Source organism: Cydia splendana, chromosome 10, assembly GCF_910591565.1.
Source record: "Cydia splendana chromosome 10, ilCydSple1.2, whole genome shotgun sequence".
Classification (NCBI taxonomy): Eukaryota; Metazoa; Arthropoda; class Insecta; order Lepidoptera; family Tortricidae; genus Cydia; species Cydia splendana.
This window is the reverse complement of record NC_085969.1, coordinates 10175564-10184810: the sequence shown is the minus strand read 5'-3', so window position 1 is coordinate 10184810 and position 9247 is coordinate 10175564.

The window sequence follows — 9247 nt, the reverse complement described above, 5'->3', positions numbered from 1 at the left end:
TACAGAATATATTTATGCCGTACTGCAATGTCCATTGTACTAACGCGATTTTCACACAATTGTAGATAAATCGGCTAGTTCGTACTGCATTAGTAGGTAGTTATACTAATGCAGTACGAACAGTGGTATTTAACGAAAAAACATATTATGTTTTAACGTAAACAGTCAGACTAGTGATGTCCTTATTTAACCCGTGGAGCGCCCTACTGTCACACGTGTGATGTTAATTAATGCACCTATCGGTGTTGTGTGCCAGCACTCCATACCAGAATTAGATAGATACCAACCAGTCCAAAGTCAGATTTTCTCGTGTAACAGGGGTGATTGACACGTGATGTAAGAAATCACCTACGAATTGGAAAATCATTTACATACATGCGAAGACGACGCCGTCAAAGGTTCTTTTTGTATTTTATACACGTGTTTTATAATAAAGAAAGAAAAAGGTAATCGTATTATTCATTATTGACCTTCAGAATTCACAATTCACATAGACCGACAGACGTTTTACATATCGAGCATTTTTTTTTCCATTAACATTACAATTGCAAATTTAGCAAAGACTACGCCTTAAACACGCATGACATAAATTATTTTTAAGCACTGAACATTAAATATCCTCATTACGCGTCGGAACGCCTCCAAAACTGTCGATGCATATTTTAGAAGCAGTTCCGAGTACAACGGTACAAAGAAATATGGGAGCAACTTTTAAATTTCGTGCTACAATTAACCGAGGAATTTCTTTATTAAATTTAAGGCTTTAAGAACACACCTTTTACCTCCGTTGAGATTCGTTGCTTCACTTGTACTAATAAGAAATACTGACTAAACTACATATGTCAATTCAGAAGTTCGTGCAGTTGATAAACACAAGTTTTTATTGACAACTTTTTTTGCACAATCAAAATACTCATAGGTTGGAAAATTTATTCGCACTGAAATATTCCTGAGGTCACAACTTTAATCGTAGTGATTATGGCATCTTAACAGAATATGTACATTAATATAGCCAACAGTATCTATATAAGCAGTAGTGATCGCACATGGTAAGGTCACGCTCCATCAGACTATAATCCAAGGCAAGAGATGCCACCGCACCCTACACTACAACGCAACAATCGCAACATCTTTGTCCTCGTATCTGGATGCTATCTATGCTAATAGCAATTGTGCACGCTACGGTCATATGAGAATATTCTGAAAAAGCCGTATCTTCACCATTAGCGCCTCATATCATATGCAAATCACCGACAACTTGGATGCCACAATTACGGCCGGTGATTCCACTTAATTTTTCGTCTCCTATTTCCCTTCATTTTCTTTGGTATCTTTTTAGTTTATGATCTCAGCATAATAAACGTATATTGAAGGTGATGATTTTGGGTGGTCTACCTTTAAAGTAATGATGTTATTATTTATATGGGGTTATTAATGGAGTGTGTGCCTCTCAACTGTCTCATCAAGATAAGTTTGTTTTCAACGAGAACTCATTAGTATTTATCGGATGAACGATTGACTTTTAATGTTTATCTTCGTTTTAGATGTTTGAATTTGTTAGATTTGGGATCAACCAAGTAAATCTTAGTATACGACGTCGGTATCGCATAAAGAAGATTTTTTTTACTTTAATTAAGAGGAATTACATTTGGAGAAAATTCGACTACGAGACATTGGACTAGGAGAAATTTATTTATTTGAGAGATCAGTTTCCTAAGAAGATAGAAAAAGTGGTGCAAGATTTAGTATTGGAGTACGAATTTTGCGATTAAATTCGCGGGCAAAATCTAACAAAATAATTTAACGAATCTATGTTCATTTTAATAATATATTTCGGGTCAGTGCGGGTCACGTCACATAGCCGACCAGTCACCGTGGGAAACGGGACTATTTGCCCGGACATTATGTTGGCCTCTCCACGCCGACCAAACACTAGACGCCTTTTGTCCGAAAATGTAATGGGAATAGATAAATAATAAAAAAGGAGACTTCAATGGGGCGTTAGACGTCTCGAGAGAGCCACTTAAATGAACGACGTATGAACAATGTTGGATAAGACATCCTTGACAAATAAATACCAATGGGATGAGTGATAATTAGAGGAAAACTTTAAAGATTTAATATCTGGTCCCGAAAGTTAACTGGTGCCATCGGTTGACTTTAAAATATAACTATTCATGTGTACAGTACTTCCGACTTAATGTCGCGGCATACCTAATCCTTATTTGGGACATTGAAATTGTTTTCGAAGTGGCACTAACTACCATGGCTCCATTCAAATGTAAGAAAAAAAAACTGCGTCAACCGAATGCAGATCCTTCTCTTTCTTAGAATCGAAGTCGGTTAAAATTTGGTTAAGATTTATGGTAGTATTTAATTACTACAAGAATTGATAAATATAAACGCTTTATTTTTTATTATTGTCAACTCCTCGGCACTTCTGCTCCAAAGACGGCCTCAGAAAATATCCGCAAGCGAACCTAATGGACATGTAATACCCGACGACTTCAAACACACGAGTGGCGTTAAAAGGACTTAACACAACACAATATTTTTTAACGTATGGTCTAAGCATAGACAGGACGAGAGATGATTTACCTAATAGCGCCATGAAAAAGTTCGATAGCGCTCCAAAAGCACTAAAGATTCTATGTGTCTTAAAACTAACATTTTGTCGAAGAAAATACGACGCGACACGTACCAGTCCAGTTCAGAAAACCCGACTCAAAAATTTAAGAATTGCTGATTGTTCAGAGACAGCAGCAGAAGTTGCTAAGCGGGCGAGGTATTCAAAATTACCTTGACGCGCTCTTTTTCTCAATACAACAATAACTTCGCATCAATATCATTTTAACAATAAATTCGCATCAATATCATTTTAACACCTCGCCCGCTTAGCAACTATTGCTGCTGACTGTACATACAGAACATATTATCACACCAAAAAACAAATATGATGAGGTTACTGACCGGAGACATTTCAATCCTAGAATGTACTTTCGCACTTGATGCACTCTTCCTTGGCTTGCACCAAGCGGCTAGACGCTGCAGTCCAATATTTACCAAGTGGAGTATTTTTTGTCAGGCCCGGCAAGGGTTGAATGGCTAGGGTGTTTGGAGAGTCGAAACAACCTTCATCATGGAATTCCTTAAATTGTACCGCAACAATATAAATAATATAATAAAGGGATCTCTATTGTTGCGATGACAAGTGAGGGGTTATTTGAACTGCTTTGATGGATCCAATGTTTGACGGGCTTAGAGGAAGGAAACATGTTTTTTTTAGTTTTAATTATAAGTCCGTGAGGCCACTTATGCCCACGTTTCGTTCCCGATTTGTGTTTCTGATGTTACTTAAGTTTTTCAATGGTCCTTTTATAAATTTGTAGTTTTGATTGTTTATGGAACGGAAAATATGTATCTTTTTTCTGTAAATATCTGGTTTTATGAAAAATGAAAAATAACTATGTCCGTATTTTTTTTTTCGATAAAACGACAGTTGTGTTTTCTTTTTAAAGAAACCGGATTGATATGGGTTCAGGAGCGCGTGTCTGTTCAACAAGGAAGTAAGCTGCTGATGTAGTTACTAGACGCTCAAGAACTTAAGAGAGGAAAGGAAATGGGACTGTAGTCTGATTGGATTTTTAGAAAAACGGAACGGTGAGATTAAGATAAGATTTTATCTCATAAACTAGTTATGCATCTACATAAGAATAATAAGATCAGACAATTAAAAGCCAATTACTAAAAATTCGATTTAAAATCCGCACACTAAAAACCTCCTTTCGCATTTTTCTTTTCTAAAGTACTTGTATCTTAATCGTCAAAGTAAATAACAAAAAAATCTTAAAGCCAAGGTTACTTAAAGCCAAATTTTTGTATTAAAGCAAGTACTAGAGTTGCCATCGGGCCGGGAATGTTTGCCGACCTCTCCACCGCTATTGTACAGAGTCGAGGGAATCGCGGCTAACCCAATATTTGACTATAACATTATAATTTTGATGCTGAATTTTTATTTCCAATGTCCAATGTTTTTTAGTCGTGATTTTGCTAATTACATTCACGTTATCCTTCAATCTCTGTTCATGAATAATAATCGGCTTCGTAAAGGTAATTTGGATGGCAAATACTTATGACATTGATGTGAGTCTCCATGCATCTCCCTCACATTTTTATATATCGACCACTTCTTCATCTATTTGGTATGGGGTCCCTTTGTTTCCCATAAAGTTTTAAGACATAATGTATTGTTTGTCATATTATCGTTAGTCATAAAATTGAAACCATTAACTTTTCAGGATTTTCGTAAGGTTATTCTATAGATAGGTTAGGTAAGGTTTGTTTTATGGCAATCCAGAAAAGTTACGCGTATCTGAGAAAAACCAATTATGACTAACGAAAATTCGGACAAACAATACATTATGACTTAAAAGTATTTGGGAAACAATAGAGACCCATTTGGAATTAATCGCGGATTGGAATTAAATTAATGGAGTAGCAATTAATGTATGCAATACACCTGCCAACCAACTTTATTATTAAAATATTTGGCACGATATCTAGGTGCGATTATAGGCGTCTTTACAGGAATAAAATTTTCCGATTTCTTTGAATATTTATCAAAGCTTAGAAAGTAAGTACTGGCAAACAAAGCGAAGCCATTTTTGCTATGTACCTAATTCAAACAAGGTATCACTCTCTCGTTATATTGTTGTAATAGCTAAATACATGGAGATGGTGGTAATATAACTTCACTTTTCAACAGGTTGACGTACTAGGTTTTGTAGGCTTTACTATTATGACAGTTATTTATGAAAATTACTTACTCCGATACGGAACCTCCAACATTCATCTATTACCATCTCAGTAAAAACTTATGAAATAACCACTCGCTATTCATGAAGCCTCGGCTAGTCAGAACTCAGAACCTGCTCTCGGATGTTTGGTCAAACGGTTAACGCCGGCACCGACTAGTTGGGCATCATCCTCGATTAACGTTACATTTGTATCGCAAACAACACTTTCAAGTTCAACATCATCAGTAGGTAGTTAGGTTAAGTAGGCTATTTGCTACAAGTAGGAATTTAATGTTAGGTATAAATACCATAATTTCCATGCTAGATTTTTTTCTAGCAGGTTAAAAGTTCTAGTGCTAGCTAGGACTTCATTTAATATACAAAATCCTAACTAGGTACTGTCTTCTCCTCCTAATGCAGTGGTGGGCAAAGTACGGCCCGCGGGCCATCTCCGGCCCGCTAATGGATTTTATCCGAGCCGCCGCCGGTCCTATGAAATAATGAGTATAGGCTTTGGCCCACGATTATCGCAAATCAAAATAAATTTTGACTACAATTCTGGCCCTCCACTTAAATTTCCTAAACTTTCTGGCCCCCCATGAAGAAAGTTTGCCCACCACTGTCCTAATGAAGCAACAGAACACGTGGTAAACTATAGTGTTCCGCACGTCGTAGAACACATGGGTTGGCACGTGAAGACCAGTGGGCAAATAGTAGGTATTCTACGATGTAGGTACAGGTTTCTTGTTATAATCCTCAGGAATTAGCGATGTTTGCAATAATAGAGAAGTTATACTTACCAATTTTACACGAATTCTGCGTCTCAGATAAATATAATAAATAAATAAATATTATAGGACATTTTTATACAAATTGACTAAGCCCCACGGTAAGCTCAAGAAGGCTTGTGTTGTGGGTACTCAGACAACGATATTATATAATATATAAATACGAAATACATAGAAAACAACCATGACTCAGGAACAAATATCTGTATCATCATACAAATAAATGCCCTGACCAGGATTCGAACCCGGGACCATCGGCTTCATAGGCAGGGTCACTACTAGGGCTCGCGGTCGTGTCCGGGTTTCGTGTACACGTGTTCGGTACCCGTTTCCGAACTACACGTACACGGTTTTCTGACCCGTTCTACACGTGTAGTCGTGCACACGTGTAATTAAGATCCGTGTATCCGGGTACCCGTGTACCCGTGTACACGGCGAAACGGACCTTAAATACACGCGGGCCTAACCCGTCCTTGGCGTGTAGCGGAGATTGTAGTAATGTATATATGGATGTTCAATGTGATTGATATGTGTTGTACCAATTTAATTTATTTTTCACCTCAGCAGCTCGAACAAGGGTACTTTGCTAACAGTGAGCAAAATGCGATTTTGTTAAAGGAAAATATAACATATTCCGTTCGTGGTAGTTTCAGTCAGAGATGGGCAAAATTCATTTGAATGACGAATTACGAATGAGAATTACCAAATCATTCGCGAATGACGAATAATTTTTTCGAATGATCATTCGTGTTCAATTCATTCGCGAATAATTTATTCGGCGAATAAAATAGCCCACGAATAAATTATTTGCGAATAATATTGTCGAATAGTTAGCTTACAAAATAACTATTTAGCTGTTTTATATCCCAATAGTAAAAAGAAAATGTTTTCTATCGGTTTATCTGATTGGTTGATTTGAGGTGTGGAAACTGGGAATACGCCTCATGTATTGGCGGTCACGTGGGGCGAGAACAACTGGAAATACACCAATAATGGGGGTATTCCAGTTTGTCCCCTTCGGGAACATGTGGGAAAAGACAAACAATCTTTCCCATTTGTCCCCACTTCATTGAAGCAGGAACAAATAGGAACACACCATTAACGGGTGTATTCTTATTGTTCCCCGATGGGAATAGGCGCTGCATATAAAACATTTCCATTTGTCCCTCATGTATGGCGTAGGTCACGTGGATAGGGGACAAATGGGATTACAACAATAATGCACCCATTATAACCAATAATGGGTGTATGCCCATTTGTCCCCGCGGGGAACATATAGGAAAAGAAGCCGCATATAAATATTTCCCATTTGTTCCCACCTTATTTTTGTAAGGACAAAAGGGAACACACCATTTTCGGATGTATTCCCATTTGTCCCCGCCGGGTACAGAAGTGATAGGATTTGCATATAAATATTTCCCATCTGTACCCTCCTTATTGGTGTGGGGACAAATGGGAACACACCATTTTCGGAAGAATTCCTATTTGTCCACGCCGCGAGAGACATTTGGGAAAAGACGCTGCATAGAAATCTTTTGTATCGGCACCAAATGGGAACACCAATATCGGGGACAAATGGGAACACCAAAACTCATATAAAACATTCCCATTTGTCCCCGCCTCATGTATGGCGTAGTTCACGTGAATCGGGGACAAATGGGAATACACCAATAATGCACCCATCATTACCAATAATGGGTGAATTCCCATTTGTCTCCGCGGGGAATATATGTGAAGACCCTGCATAGAAATATTTTCCATTTTTCTCCACCTTATTGGGGTGGGGATAATTGGGAACACAATTTTCGGATGTATTCCCATTAGTCTACGTCGGGAACTGATGGAATAGGTGCTGCATATAAATCGTACCCATTTGTCTCCGCCTCGGGGACAAACGGGAACACCAATATCGGGGACAAATGGGAACATAAAACTCATATACAACATGCACATTTGTGCCCGCCTCATGTATGGTGTAGGTCACGTGAATCGGGGACAAATGGGAATACACAAATAATGCACCCGTCATTACCAATAATGGTCGAATTCCCATTTGTCTCCGCGGGGAACATATGTGAAGACCCTGCATAAAAATATTTTCCATTTTTCCCCACCTTATTGGGGTGGGGATAATTGGGAACACAATTTTCGGATGTATTCCCATTTGTCTACGTCGGGAACTGATGGAATAGGTGCTGCATATAAATCGTACCCATTTGTCTCCGCCTCACGTATGGCGGCGGTCACGTAGGGCAGGAACAAATAGGAATACACCAATAAACAGTGTATTCCCATTTGTTCCCGCGAGAAACTTATGGGGAAAGACGCTGCATAGAAATCTTTTGAGGTGGGGACAAATGGCAACGCCAATATCGGGGACAAATGGGAACACCAAAATTTATATAAACATTCCCATTTGTCCCCGCCTCGTGCATGGCGTAGGTCACGTGAATTGGAGACAAATGGGAATACACCAATAATGCACCCATTATTGGTGTATTCCCATATTACTAATAATTACCAATAATGGGTGAATTCCCATTTATCTCCGCGGGGAACATATGGGTAGACCCTACATAATAATATTTTACACAAATATCGGATGTATTCTCACTTGTCCCGGCCGGGAACAAATGGGAATAGGCGCTGCATATAAACAATTCCCATTTGTCCCCACCATGGATGGCGACGGTCAGTTGGGGCCTTTCCCAAAATTTTCCTTGGCTCTAAAATACGCTGCAGTTGCATATCTATTCAGATTTGCCATCTGAGTGTGTATTACAAAAATCCTTCGTGTAATTTATTCGAATAATTCATTTCTTATTCGAAATTCTAAACGAATGGTTTATTCGCGAATATTAATCTCACCATAATTATTTAGATTAAAAATGATTCGAATAATGCCCAACTCTGGTTTCAGTAAGCATAAGCATAACTATCTACTTTTGTATTAAATAATCATTTAGGTTTATATAACACTTTAAACTCTCGCGTTTTGTACACATATTTAATTACACAAACGGGTCTACCGCGATATAATTTCATTGTTTTTACCTTTAATTCCGACGTTTCAGCTGAGTTTCACCAGCTGTGGTCACGGAAAGACTGACGTCCCAACAAATGGTAACATGGTGGTGGTGGTATTTAGGTTTACTTTAATTATCAAAAAACTACATCAATGAAGAAACTGAAATACCAACAATGAAGTCAACGGTTACTGAGATATTGTTAATTTTAATCTTATGATTATTGAAACAAATTGTACTTACCTACATATTATTGACATTACAAATCAATCCAGTAAAACTGCAAAGTAGGTAATCGAATCTTCCTAACCTTCCACATATTCAATCGTATGTCTTCATAGCACGAATCTCCGCTACACGAGAGTGAAGGGTCGAACCGGCGGGTAAATAAGATCCGTTATTTCGTGTATCCGTGTACCCGTGTACACGGGTACCCGTGTAAACGTTTCCGAATCCGGGCGGGTTCGTGTAGTTCGGGTTCTTAAGCCCGGCGGGCTTAAGAACACGGGTACCCGTGTCAGCGTGTAACACGTGTATCGGGAGCTCTAGTCACTACCCACTAGGCCAGACCGGTCGTCAAAGATAGGATAGACTCTTTAGAAAAAGATTAACCAAGGTCCCCTAGTAGTGACATGAT